We start from the raw sequence: 15,162 nt of genomic DNA on the forward strand, positions 1-15,162 counted from the left end.
TCTCCTTCTAATGTTGCAAGTTTTATGGTGCCACTATGTGATATATCATTGATCACAAATGGGTCATTACCTCATTTTTTCAATTTCTTAGAGTGTTGCTTTAAGGTATAGACTGACACATAGTCCCCCATTTGAAACTCCTTGTTGATGGTCATGAAATTCTTTCATTTATCATTTTTGTGTATATATGGTCACAACAGCCCTAAGTCTCAGTTCATTGAATCTGGTAAGTTGGATAACATTTTCTGATAATTCATGTTCGGTCCATCCTAAGTCTGCTGCTACTCATATTGTGGAAACCATGAGTTCTAAGGGTAGTATGGCATTGATCCCAAACACCAAACTGAAAGGTGTTGTACCAAATTTTGTTTTGTATGCTATCGATACGCCCAAAAAGTTGAATGTAGCTTTTGGTCCCAATCTGCCCACGACTCATCTATAATTTTGGTGAGCACAGTACATAGAACTTTGTTTGTGCTCTTCCTTTTTTGTCTTCTTGAGGGTGATATGGCATTGAATTTGAATGAAGCACCATGAATTCGTGCAATAGAAATTCAATCATGTCGTTTATGAAGTGAGTCCCTTGGTCACTCACTATCTCAATTGGAAGCCCATATCCCGGGGGATTCACTCTATATAAAAAACGAACGCCACCTACGACGAGCGAACAAATTTGATAAAACCCCTACATACGACTCCTATTAAGGAATATGGCCCCCTTTCTACGTTTATACAACAATCAATGAAGAAAACTATCATACCCCTATCTTACATATAAAATTTAAGTCTCATATGATCTAAAGTAAGTAAAACTAGTCAAAGAGTGTGTAGCATAGTAATTGGCAATGTACTAAGGAACCACTTCTATTGATAACTAGATGTACCCTCAATGTGACTTAGTTTAATTTTCAAACTATATGCCTGATCAGTCTGCACTCTAGCTACTCATCCAATTTTGACCCATCCAAAGTTGGTGTAAATAAACCCTTGACCTACTCCAAATCAGCCCTTATCTATGACCGTCTTGGTGCAAATTTTGATGTGTGACCTGATAAAAAACTTCCCCAAAATTCATCCAAGTTCTAGTATACACCACTGACCAATCATTACAAATAATCAGCCCGGGTCAGATTCCCCCCTGTCCCCCCGGCCCTTATAAATATGATACCCTGAGCTTGGGAGATAAATTATTGGGGGCCTACCCCTAACTTATACACTTATGTAACTTGTAAAAAAAAAACCCCTCCCTTGCACTTACGTGGTGCAATAATTTTTCCATGGTGAATCTCCCGGGGCCCATATCTAGTGAAGATGTTCTCAAATAAGCATTGTGTTGTTGTTCTGGCATTATTTTGTTGCATTGATTTGGCTTCTATCCACTTGGTCAAGTAATTTGTGGCCACTATGATGTATTGAGCATACTTTTTATAGGCAGGTGGTTAGATAGGTCCAGCAAAGTCTATCCTTCACTTGAAAAAAGCCCTTGCCCCCCCATAATCAATTGTAATGTCATTTCGTCACGTCTCATAGGTGATTTGATGCGTTGGCAATTGTCACATTTTTTCACATATTGTTTTGCATGCATGTACAAGGTTAGCCACCAAATTCCTGCAAGAAGTATTGCTTTTGTAGTTTTGTCTGCAGAAAAGTGATCTCCTACCGCTCCGGCATGCACCTACTTAAGAATTGGTGGGTCCTCGCATTTTGCAGCACAAATTCTTGAATGGGTATTATTTCCTCTCCGATAAAGGTGATTTTCAATTATAGCATAATTTTTTGCCTCCCTCTGGATTGATTTTTGTCTCGATCTACTCATGTTCTTTGGCAAGACTCCCTTTTCTAGGTAATCCACAATGTATTTACCCCACTTGGGTGCGACTCCTATTCTGAATAGTGTAACATGTTCTATCGATGCCTGAATTGCACGTGTGTCACAAGGACTAAGATAGTCTTCGCTACATATGAGGCCAATACACTCCAAGTCCCATCAATCTCTGTAATGTTTGCATTTTTGCATTTTGAATCCCCAATGTTTGTACATGAGTCTACCTCAATTACACATTTTTCTCCTCAGGATCTATACATAGCCTAAGTATTTCATCATTTCTTTGCTTATATATCCATCTTTCTATTAGCACAAGTGAGCATGTTTTCTCAATGACTGATGGTTGCTTTTCAATCTCTTGAGAACCAATGGTGAGCAGTGGTATTACATGTTTGCTCCATCTCTGTACCATCTCAATATTGAAAAGATAAGAATCAGGCAAATCATTGTCAATCCCAAAAGGTACTTCTTCATGAGGCAATTGAGACAAATGGTCCCCCCTTTGATACTTAGTCCCCTTTTTTACTACTACGGTGAAATCAAACTAAAACAATATAATAAACCATCGAACAAATTGTCCAACATTGCATGGTTTGTTCATTAAGTACAGTAGTGCCTGATGGTCCACAAAAAACACAAATTTATTCGTAAAAATTTAGTGTCTTAACTTTTTTAGTGCATTGATCATTCCCAATCCTTCTCTTTCTGTTGTCGTGTAATTCCTCTCCACGTTAACAAAGTTGTCTACTAGAGTAAAAGATGAGAAAATCCATATTGTTCTCTCTAGGTTATACTAGGATGCATTTGATTGCATATGTTGATACATCTACGTGGACATGAAAGATCTTTTCCCAATCAGGATCTTCAAAATTGGAGCATAAATCAATCTCTACTTCAATTGTTGAAAAGCTTTCTTGCATTCTTAAGTCCACTCAAAGTATGTGATAAGAGCATAGAGAGGTTTTGCAATGACTGCATACATATAGATGAACCTTTGGTAGTAGCCAAAATGGCCCATAAAGGCTTGTACCTCCCTAAGTTTTGTGGGTCTTGGAAGAGAAACGATAACTTGTATCTTCTCAAGATCTAGGAAATGCCATTTTTGGACACAATATGCCCTAAAATCTTTCCTTGTCTTACCATGAATTTGCATTTCTCCGCATTTAAACAGATTTTATAAGTCGTATACTTCTTAAAGATCTTTTCAAGTCCTCTACATGTTTGTTTCTCAAGAATGAATGCACACATAAATCATCCTTATAAATTTCTAAGAATTGTCTTTGATACTCTTTGAACGCATGACTCATAAGCCTCTAGAATGTGACAGGTGCATTAGTCAAGCCAAATGGCATCATTCAATAAGCAAATATGTCCCATTCTATTACAAAGGCCATTTTGTGTTGATCCTCTGGGTTTATTGTAAGCTGATTATAGCTTGAAAAGCCATCAAGAAAGATGTAAGGTTCCTTGCTCGCGACTCTCTCAATCACATGATTTGTGATAGGTGAGGGATAGTTGTCTCTTATGATGGTAGCATTTACCTGCTTAAGCTTCACACACACTCGCAATTTTCTTTTTGGGCACTACCACGATTGGAGACACCCAATCTGTGTGTTTGATCTCATTGATAAACTCCACCTCTTTAAGATTTTCTATCTCCTCTTCGATTTTCTTCCCAAATGTCTCACTTTAAGTACAGGGATGTTGTTTGTGAAATTTAGCATCACACTTAAGGGGTATCATATGCTAACATATACTCACACACACTTCCTTAAGGTCCTCGTATGACCAAGCAAACATATCTCTATACTGCTTGAGAGTAGTTATAATTTATAAAAGCTGCTCTTCCTCCTTAGTGAGGTCGGTGTCTATTTAAGCCGCTCTCGGGTTTTTTCCATTGGTTCAACCAAATCAATCCTCTTGGCATTCTTAGGCCCATCATAAGATGTACCTAGCTCCTTGAGTTTCCTCATTGGCTCCTGAATCAAAATTCATCTATTTTGAATGGTGTACTTTCTATAGTGAGAGGGTGTGTCAAATTTCTCCAGGCTAGATTCCTACTCACTTTCCATCTCAATTGTCCAAACTTCTTTCAGATTCTGGTTTAACTTTTGATATTCGTGTTTGCGTTCAGTTTTGGACATTTTTGTTGGTGTTTTTGTTGTGTCCTTGGGTTTCTTTTTGCTTTGCTTCTTTGGGTTTGTGTTTAGAAAAGCTAATTTCAATGGCTTTTGTGTGATTTTGTCTCAAACACAATCATTTGCTCCCACAAGCATAAGATACTACGTTTTGCTGAATAATCAACGCATTGGTTTCTCTTGTTTGTTGTTTTGTTGTTTTCTCACTTGTTTTGCTTGATATCTTTGTTGTTTTCTCAATTTTTTATTTTGAAAATCATAGAAGATTGACTCGTTTAGTTTTGGTTTATCCTCTTTTTCTAAGCTACTTGATAGCTCATCCTCGGCATCGTTCCCTAACTCATCACTCTGCAAATCTTGGAACTCCTCATCGTCATCATCACTAATATCTCAAATGGAAACTTTGTCCACTATTTGTTTACAATCAACAACTTTATGAATTTCCGTTATCTCAGTTTCCACTTCTGGTTCAATGATAGCACTCACCATCTAGAAGGGCATTATGTCAAAATCTTCCTCATTGCAAATTTCATGGGTGTTAGCTCGTTCATCACACATCTAGAGTTGCCAATATTTGATCCCACCCAAAGGATTCAAATAATTCCTTTAGAAATGACTCTCGCATGTAGGTTTTATCCTCCACCAATCACTCTAAGATGTAGTCTTCCTTTCTCAGGCTTCCACATTCAAATGCTCCACACATCCAAATATGTGTTTGTTTTGTCAACCATGCAGATAATTATTTCTTCAATTTTGTAGTTGTGTCAAAGTCTTCTGCTAGGATTCAATTAACATCTTTGTAACTAATTCCTTTAGAAATGACTCTCGCATGTAGCTTTTATCCTCCACCAATCACTCTAAGATGTAGTCTTCCTTTCTCAGGCTTCCACATTCAAATGCTCCACACATCCAAATATGTGTTTGTTTTGTCAACCATGCAGATAATTATTTCTTCAATTACGTAGTTGTGTCAAAGTCTTCTTCTAGGATTCAATTAACATCTATGTAACTATGATCCTTTGCGCTTACCCTTGTTGTTATGCCTTTATTCCTCAAGTAGAGATTGTCATAGCCCTAATCTTGAACCATTTTGAGCTGACATATGAATTGTCATCCCAAAATAATGTCAAAATTGCTACTTTTTCCAAAGTCTACTATGGCAAAAGTATGCTTATACTCCATTCCACAAGTGGATACAATTATCTATTCAAGCATACCCAAAGGTCTCTCTACAAACCTGTCTGCTAGTTGCAATTCCATATGTGTCTTCTTGAGAGTTGGTCTTCTCCACTTCTCCTGGATTTCCTTCGTAGCAATGGCCACCCCAACCCCACTGTCAAGTATGGCTATCGTCTTCACTCCTTTGTAATCTAGTGGTAAGGTGGTTTTTCCTTCTTCTCCTTCACAATAGTCCCCCACTTTGTTTATTGGCACAGGTTTTTCTTTTGATTTCTTTGGTTGAATTTTATCCCCGTTTTCATTTATAAGAAAAGTCTAAGGAGGGATTCTCAAACCCATCTTTTCCAAGTTTTTGCCCTTTGATCCCATAAATGTGCTCTAATCGTTATAAGTTTTGAGAGAGTAATGGTGCATCTTATAGGAGATGACATCAATTGGAACTATACTCCATCATGATAGAATGACCTTCACTTTGATTTCGTCTCGTGTTCCCCTACAAAAGAAGGGTTGTGTATCCCCAAGATAAATCTCGTGGTCCATGTCTATTTCTAGTATTGATGATGGCTGTAAAGTAGCACTACCATCTTTTCGATTTTTGATTGTTTTCCAGAAGGATTGTGGCCACGGCTCTTCCACTTAAGGAATTGGTTGTATCTCTTAAGACTTGACCTCATCCGTTGTGTTTGCAACCACCCTTGTATCCAATGGTGTTTCGTTCCCCGGCTTAGTTGGTTTACTCCTTTTTTTTCCATTGTGCATGCTATCATCCTCCTTAGTTTAGGTATCAACGCTACTTATTTGGGAATATTAATATTTATGGTTGCACTAGAGCTTGCGTTGCCTCTATGAGTTGTTGTACATTTCCAACCATTTTGTCTCAACTTCGAGATGCAGATACATCAACCATCGTTGTTTTGATATTTGGTTGTTTTTCAATCTTGCCTTGTAGGCTTGCATCATGGCATCCAATTGCTCATTGACTTTTTTTAACTAAGAATGAACCACCCGATAAGGTTTTTGACACTTTCACTCCCTCAATTTTTCCTTTATTTTCTTGCTTGCACTTGAGTTGTCCCATTATTTGGTGTAGTTTTGTCTCTAAGGCCGTCTTTTCCTTTAGCCTTTTTGTTTTCATTTTGTCTCTTTTTGCTTTCCATGATTTTCTTTGAGTCCTTACCTATAAGCTTTCAAACTCTGTTTGTTCAGGAAGTTTTGGTTGCTCTACTACTAACATGTTTTTTGCTCCTTCCTGAGCCCAAGCTCTAGTCACCACATCATTGACAAGAATTTTTGCCTCTAAATCAAATCCATTTAAACAAGGAAATAATCCAATGACATTCACAGACGCTTTCCCCCTGCTATCTGGGTTCTTTGCATAGTGTTGGATTAGGTGATCTTTTTCACGGCCCTCACAAAACCCAAATATCTCTGTTCTCTCACCCTTGTTGTAGGGATCAGGTTAAGGTGGATGGATGTTAGTAGCATTCATAGATAATTAATGCAATGTTATTAATCACAAGATTAATTAAAAGGTGGACTCAATATGGATGTTAAACTAAAATGAAAATGCATCATAATTCACAATTAATAATGTATATGTGTGAGGTCCCTGCCCCTTTTTGAGAGGAGCGGAGTAACTTTGATAGGTCTCCAATCTTGAAAAAGAAAAACCAACGGACATTGCCTTAGCTACTACGTAGCCACGGGCATGAACCGTTAGTGAAGGATTGGTCCTATCTCGCTATGGCGGAGCGTGACCACCATAACCCTATCTAAAAACTATCTATAATCCATTTTACCTAAAACTATAAATCTTAGAGTGACCAACCTGTGTGCTTTTTTCCCCATGTTTCATAAGCACAGCCGCCAAGGTTTGTCTCTTTTAAGATTTATGACTTAAAAGAAAATTCTAGCGTTGGAAAGTTACCCGACTCATCGGGTCCACCCGTCCATAGAATGATACCATCGAGGTATCATTCTCCCACTTTCCACCCCGCACTCACCCTTCTTTTGTTATCTAATTACTACCATACTATTTAAACATACATGTTCCTTTACTTTATTTATGATACTGGTTCGTTAAAACAACCCTTCAAATAGTATTACAAACAATAGTCAAACAAGAAGTCGTCCAATTTTAAACCAACAACCCTTGGATTAGGTTCACTCAAGAATCTCTACTGGCGCTATTATGTCCGATCGGTATATACATTATTTATAAAAACCCTTGTTCTCATGAGCGTCCCATACCGCTCGACAAGTACTCGTTGTGCTAATCTAGAAGTACTCCCGCCATAGCAACAACGGTGCCAATCTGGGCGTCATCCTCACGCCACGGCAAAACAAAACTGCAGTATCCAGCTGGGCTAATCTGGGTGTACTCCCACCACAGCATCAGCGGTGCCATCCTGGGCGTCATCTCACGCCTCGGCAACTGCCACATAATGTCAGCGCTAATAAGTAGAGAGACTTGAGAGAAACCATACCGAAGGTTTTGGACAAACATTCTTTCCTATAGCAACCAGTTTAACCAGACAATCCTTCCTACTTGTCAAACATATGCCGAGTTTCTTGGGGTTAAGCCCCGTGGTTTCGATCCGTGTTTTCTTTTCATAAGGTAAATATTATATTTCTATGGTCTCGCATATGCAATGATGCATAACTTGAAACTGCAATACTAACCTGTACCATAGCTCCAATTGGTCCGATTGGCAGAGACATAGCATGTTCCGCTGGAGTTTCCCCGTTGCTTGTACCGGCTTCATGATCATTAGCGCCTTGTGTTCGAGCACGCTTTGGAGCCATTTTTTTGTACTACACTTATGTTATACACTTAGAACTTTAAATTGGTCGATTTCCCTAGTAATCTCCTTGTTTCCAAAGAGAGTCTGTAATTTGAACCCTCGCCAACTCGGATTCACACTTAGTGTTGTTGTTCTACATCTAATTTCTATACATCAAATATTTGCTAATCGTAATTAATCAAAAATTAAGTGTGTAAACTATGAGTGAAAGTTTAGGACTGCATTACTTTTATGCATGACATTTCTAATCCAATTCTAACTTCCATTTCTATACTTCAACTAAATCAATTTTTAGTATTATTCAAAATTCTACTTAATCTAATTGACAATAAAATTGTTGAATGATAATTTCATCATGTATAATAAGAATATGATGAGTTCTCTTATGTATTAACTAGAGAGAGTAGGTATACTTAGAGAGATTAGAGTAAGAGAAAATATACACACACATCTTTTCTAAATTTAATTGAATCTTACTAATCCATTAGAAGATTAGAGTAAAAGAGAACACACACACATCCTTTTCTAAAGCTAATTGAATCTCACCAATCTATTAGAGAGATTAGAGTAAGAGATAGCACACACGCACACATATCCTTCTTAAAACTAATTGAATCTTACTAATCTATTAGAGAAATTAGAGTAAGGGATAGCACGCACGCACACATAGCTAATTGAATCTTACTAATCTATTAGGAGATTAGAGTAGGAGATAGCACACACACACACATAGCTAATTGAATCTTACTAATCTATTAGAGAGATTAGAGTAAGAGATAGCACACACACACATATCCTTCTTAAAACTAATTGAATCTTACTAATCTGTTAGAGAAATAAGAGTAAGAGATAGCTAGCACACACACATAGCTAATTGAATCTTACTAATCTATTAGAGAGATTAGAGTAAGAGATAGCACACATACATCATTCCTAAAGTTAATTGAATGCTTAATTAATACGCACCTTATTAGTCCACTAGAGTTTTTGTTCTCTTAGTGGTTTGTGGACGCCTTTTCTCTAAGAGAAGTGGCAGCACTTCGTGAGCGCTATAGAGGCAATCTCTATGTTTAAAGTGTGAGCATGGATGCTCTATTTATAGTAGAAAAAAAAACGTCCAAATTTTTTTTCAAAAAAAATAATTTTTTTTTCAATTTTTTTTATAAAATAATTTATTTATTTTTCCTCAAAAATCATACCCACGTTTTTGGTACCCTTGTGGTACCCATCAGCTTGGCCACTTTGTCCTTATCATCAAAAGATAAGGCCACACAGCCCCCCCTCATTAAGATTAGTCAAGACTAGCCTCTCCTTTTCATGTGATAGTGGTCCCACTTTGTCCCCTCCCATGTGAGTCCATGTGCCTTCATTTGTCATCCCTGTGTATTCTTTTGTCTTTATAATTATTTATTTATTTTCTTAATGATAATTTACTTTACATTTTCAAGTTAAACTTTACAGTCTTTTATTAACTTTACAGCAGTAAAAGAAAATTCTACAATCAGTAAATAAGTCTTGCAATAAGTTAGTTAGTGATTCATATAGCTAAACATGTCAGAATTTTGTAGCGTAAATTTTAAATTCTAGGTTTTCTCAGCCTACGATTCATAATTTGAACTCGAATATCTTAAATAATGAGTGATGGTTAAAAAAATTTCAATTGCGTAATAGAACTTGTGTGAAATTCGAAAGTAGAGACCTTACAACATGGTGCTTTTATAAGTCAAAGCTAGGTTGCTAAAGGATAGAGGTCATGGACCTTCTTTAATGCAGTCTTTTTGGACTTCATTTAATGGAGTCTTCATGGGTCATGGATGTATGCATGCATGTATGCCTCATACATTATGTGTCATAGGGAAGAGATGGTTCCCATGAGGAGGTTTTCCTTAACAAGCTTCCCCTTAAACCTAATCATAGTACTCTTTAGTGACTCATCTAGGGTGTGTAATGGTCCATTGATACATCATAGGAGGTTCAATATGATTCATATCTCTATGGTTCACAAGGTGGCCATTTTGTCATGCCTAGGTTCAATATAAAGTACATCATATTCATAAGGGGTAAATATCACGTGTCATAGTTGTTTCTTCATGCTTGATTCTTGTTTGTGTATTTTTCATGTCACCCATTCTCTTTATCTTCTTCATTTCTGCGCATCGTTCATGCTTGTGTCCTTCATGTTTGGATGTGAGTGCATGAATATTCATAATGTCTTCATATTAGAGTGCAGAGAGCTTTGTGCTCATTTTTATTTTGATGCAAGACCTAAGCAAAATGATTAATGCAAGCTTGGGGGTCTTACCAATAGAGGGACTCTATTCTATGACAGTGTCTAGCCCAAATACAATATGATAAAATGAAAACATAAAATAAATCTCCTCCTTAAACATGCTTGGTTAATGATCAAAAGGATAGTGATCATTATTTGAAACCCCTTGCAATAAAGAATTTTGATTCTTTGGTTCTTTGAAATCACTAAAGCTCTTGTAAGGCCAAAGTTTGGGGAAGGAGCTCAAGGCAAATTCCCTTTGAGGCAAGCTCCAGCATGGTACAAGGGGCCAAGGTGCAAGGTCAACTTGACAAATTTATCATGAGTTGGGAAAATAAAAATTAAAAATGATATTTGCAAACCAAAGTATCATCACATGAACACTGGGCAACAAGAGCTGGGGGCATCCACAAGTGTGCAGATAGGTGGTGCGTCAGGAGCGGGTTGGCTAACCTATTCTCTTCTTGTTGTAGGGTTGATTGAAATGACATTAAATTTATCATTTGAGGAAGGATCTTGCTCATCCCAAGCACCAAACCATGGAAGTGGTGCACCTTTACCTGCTGCCATAACTGCAGTGGTACGAATTCTTGCAATGGTTTTGCAAAAAAGCAACACAGAGGAAGTAAGGCTTCTCGTATTGGATGTAAAGATGCATGCAACTAGGCACTTATCTACCCTGCACAATGCTTACCACCTTTTTCTTCCCTTGCAAAGTGTGTCTATGGCCAAAGATAGAATTGCAAACTGCTTGTTGTCTTCTCTCCTTAACTTTGTTTAGTTGATGTATCAGATTGCCTTGGTGGATTTTGATAGAGGCTAGATCTTTAGCGAGTTGATGATAATGATGGTGAATAGCGACTAAAATGCAAGTACTTAGCAAGTATAATCCCATCAAGTGAAGAGAGAGAGAGAGAGAGAGAGAGAGAGAGAGAGAGAGAGAGAGAGAGAGAGAGAGAGAGAGAGAGAGAGAGAGAATATTTCCAAGGTTAATAAGGCTAAAAATGTTATTAGCCATCGCATGGCTCTGATACCAGTTGTAGGGACTACGTTAAGGTGGATGGGTGTTAGTAGAATTCATAGATAATTAACACAATGTTATTAATCACAAGATTAATTAAAAGGTGAACTCTATACGGATGTTGAAGTAAAAAGACAATTCATTATATTTCAAAATGAATAATGTACATGGTGCTTTTATAAGCCAAAGCTAGGCTGCTAAAGGATAGAGGTCATCAACCAGTCTTTGTGGACTTCATTTAATGGAGTCTTCATGGGTCATGGACGTATGCATGCATCATATATTATGTGTCATAGGAAAGAGATGGTTCCCATGAGGAGGTTTACCCTAATAAGCTCCTCCTTAAACCTCATCATGGTACTCTTTAGTGATTCATCTAGTGTGTGTGTGATGGTCCACTCATACATCATAGGATGTTCAACATGATACATCTCTCTATGGTTCACAAGGTGGCTATTTAGTCATGCCTAGGTTCAAATATAGAGTACATCATATTCATAAGGGGTAAAGATCATGTGTCATAGTTGTGTCTTCATGCTTGATTCTTCTTCGTGTATTTTTCATGTCACCCATTCTCTTTATCTTCTTCCAGTTTGCACATCGTTCATGCTTGTGCCTTCATGTTTGGATTCGAGTGCATGAATATTTATGTTATAATGGAAATGGCCTAAGAACTTTGAGAATAGCGGAATTAAGAGAATTAGAGTGAGCATCTCAATGAGACTAATTTGAGAACATAGAGGGTGAACTTATTAGTGGTAGCAACATAGCCGTTATACTTAATTAACTTGGCATGAACAATACTTTTGCAAGAGAGAGAATTCATGAACATGACAACAGTTGAGGACCGGATTTATGTGGACACGGTCCCCCCTCCAATAGGCTTTTGTATTATAGATTCTCCCATCAAGAGATACTTGGTACAATACAATCTTTGTGTTCCTTTGTGACCTAGGTGATGCGATGAAGGTGGAAAGCTTCATGCATCATGAGAATAACAGAAACTTTGTGAAAAGCATTAACCATCCCTGGCCTTAGGCCCAAGGCCTCAAACACCTTCAAAGGTGGGGAGAACTAGTGGGGAATGAGGGTAGGGAAGAGGAAGAAGAAGCATCAAGAGGAACTTGACAAGTGTCCTTGTTGCTTCTTTAGACCAAGCTTGCCTTGTGTGAGGGTGTGTGTGTTCTCTTTCATGCTCCTACAATGAGGGCTCACCCCCCCTTGAGTAGGAATCATGTTGACTTTTGGGAACACCTTGAACCCCTTAAGAACCTTAGTCATGGAGCACCTTAGTACCTTAGTCATTAAGCACCTCAAGCACCTTAGTCAGCAAGCACGACAAGCACCGCAAGAACCTTAGTCATCAAGCATGACAAGCACCTCAAGTTTGGGCCGGTTTCCCACCTCAAGCACAACCCTAGCTTTCCTAAGGTCAAAGGACTTTTAACACTAACCTTTGGAGGCCTTTAAAGAAGATAACCCTAAGGTCTTTAAGCTCCATTAGGTAGCCTTGCTCTTTGATAGACCCTCTCTCATTTGGCCCCTTTAACCTTGGCCCTGTGTTGAGATAGATCCATAAGCAGTTGTCTATATTCTAACCCTTGTTCTCGTTTATTCTCCCACATTAAATGATCAACTTAATATGAGAAAATCATTTGGGTTGGTTAGATATTAGATTTTATGACACATGATATCTCCATATTAAGAGTGTAAAGAGCTTTGTGCTCTTTTTTTTTTAATGCAAGACCTAAGCAGAATGCTTAATGCAAGCTTGGGGGTCTTATCATTAGAGGGACTCCCTTCTATGGCAGTGTCTAACCCAAATACAATATGATAAAATGAAAAACATAAAAGAAATATCCCCCTTAAACATGCTTGGTTAATAATCAAAAGGATAGTGATCATTATTTGAAACCCCTTGCAATGAAAAATTTTGGTTCTTTGGTTCTTTGAAATCAATAAAGCTCTTCTAAGGCCAAAGTTTGGGGAAGGAGCTCGAGGCAAAGTCCCTTTGAGGCAAGCTCCAGCATGGGAAAAGGGCCAAGGTGCAAGGTCAAGTTGGAAAATTTATCGTGAGTTGGGAAAAGAAAAATTAAAAATTGATATTTGCAAACCAAAGTATCACCACATGAACACTCAGCAATAAGAGTTGAGGGCATCCACAAGCGCGCAAATAGGTGGTGCGTCAGGAGCGGGTTGGCCAGCCTATTTTCCTCTCGTTGTACGGTTGATTGAAAATGACATTAAACTCCACACTTGAGGAAGGATCCTGCTCATCCTAAACACCAAACCTAGGAAGTGGTGCACCTTTACCTGCGACCATAGCCGCAGTGGTATGAACTCTTGCAATGGTTTTGCAAAAAAGCAATGCAGAGGAAGTAAGGCTTCTGGTACTGGATGTGAAGATTCCTGCAATTGGTCACTTTTCTACCCTGCACAATTCTTACCTTGTTTGTCTTCCCTTGCAAGGTGTGGCTATGGCCAAAGATTGAATTGTAACTACTTGTTGTCTTCTCTCCTTAACGTCGTTTAGCTGAAGTATCCAAATTCCTTGGTGGATTTGGATAGAGGCTAGATCTTTAGTGAGTTGATGATAATGATGGTGAAAAGTGATCTTTAGACACATTTCCTTCCTAGCTTGTGGCACAATTATGAGGTGCTTGAGAAGGGCAATGAAGCTAAGTAGAGCCATAGTATTTTTGAGGTCTACAGTGAGTGCATAGCAGCGATAGGAAGTAGCATGGAAGGGTCTATAGTGAGTGCATAGCAGCAGTAGGAAGTAGCATGGAAGGGCTAAGGGTAGTCAAGGATGAACAGAAAGCCATGCTTGCGAAACGGGCAGAGAGAGAGAGACAACTTGGTTAGGTGTTGAATCTTCAGGCGAGTAGGTACTACTTGTCGTGCAATGCAAGTAGATAGGCTTGTTGTGTGCCTTGGTGGTCTTTACAAGTTTGACTCAGGTAGTTTTGTCTCTTGCCAAAAAAAAAATTGGAACCATTATTAATTCTTTTTGGGAGCTTGAAAATCCATTAAAAAAAAGAAGTAAAACTATCATATAATATAAAATGCAAGTAATTAGCAAGTATGATTCCCATCAAGTGATGAGAGAGAGAGAGAGAGAGAACATTCCCAAGGTTGATAAGGCCAAAAATGTTATTATCCATTGCATGGATCTGATACCATTTGTAGGGATTAGGTTAATGTGGATGGGTGTTAGTGGCATTCATAGATAATTAGAACAATGTTATTTATCACAAGATTAATTAAAAGGTGGACTCAATATGGATGCTTAAGAAAAATGACAATGCATTGTATTTCACAATGAATAATGTACATGGTGCTCTTATAAGCCAAAGCTAGGCTTTTAAAGGATAGAGGTCATGGACCTTCTTTAAGTCTTTGCAGACTTCATTTAATGGATTCTTCATGGGTCATGGATGTATGCATGCATGTATGCCTCATACATTATGTGTCATAGTAAAGAGAAATGGTTCCCATGAGTAGGTTTACTCAAACACTTGTATGGACAAGCTTGTGCCTAGTGTTTACCTTTGCATTCATAGCATGGACCTTTGAACTTAGCAGCTGGCGGTGCCCCCATAGGTTGTCCTGTCCTAGGAGGATATCCTCTAGGTTTGTAATTTTGGTTTGCTATAAACATGAGCATGTTTGTGTCCATTGTGTATAGATTTCTTATTAGTTGAGCTACGTAGTAAGGTCATGTGGTCTTGTTTTAGCTTCCCTAAAAACAAAAATCCTCAGTGGTGTAAGTCATTTCTTCATGCTCTCTCCCATAAGCTTTCACTGGCTCTTTGCAATAAGCAATTGGTGGCAATAGCTATTTACTCACAAGTGGTTCTACCAGCTATTTATATCAAACAATGGCTCTATTATCTTGAGGTAAAGGTGGTTGTTGGCCCAACGCA

The sequence above is a fragment of the Adiantum capillus-veneris genome, chromosome 24 (assembly GCF_014529385.1).
Source record: "Adiantum capillus-veneris isolate H3 chromosome 24, ASM1452938v2, whole genome shotgun sequence".
Classification (NCBI taxonomy): Eukaryota; Viridiplantae; Streptophyta; class Polypodiopsida; order Polypodiales; family Pteridaceae; genus Adiantum; species Adiantum capillus-veneris.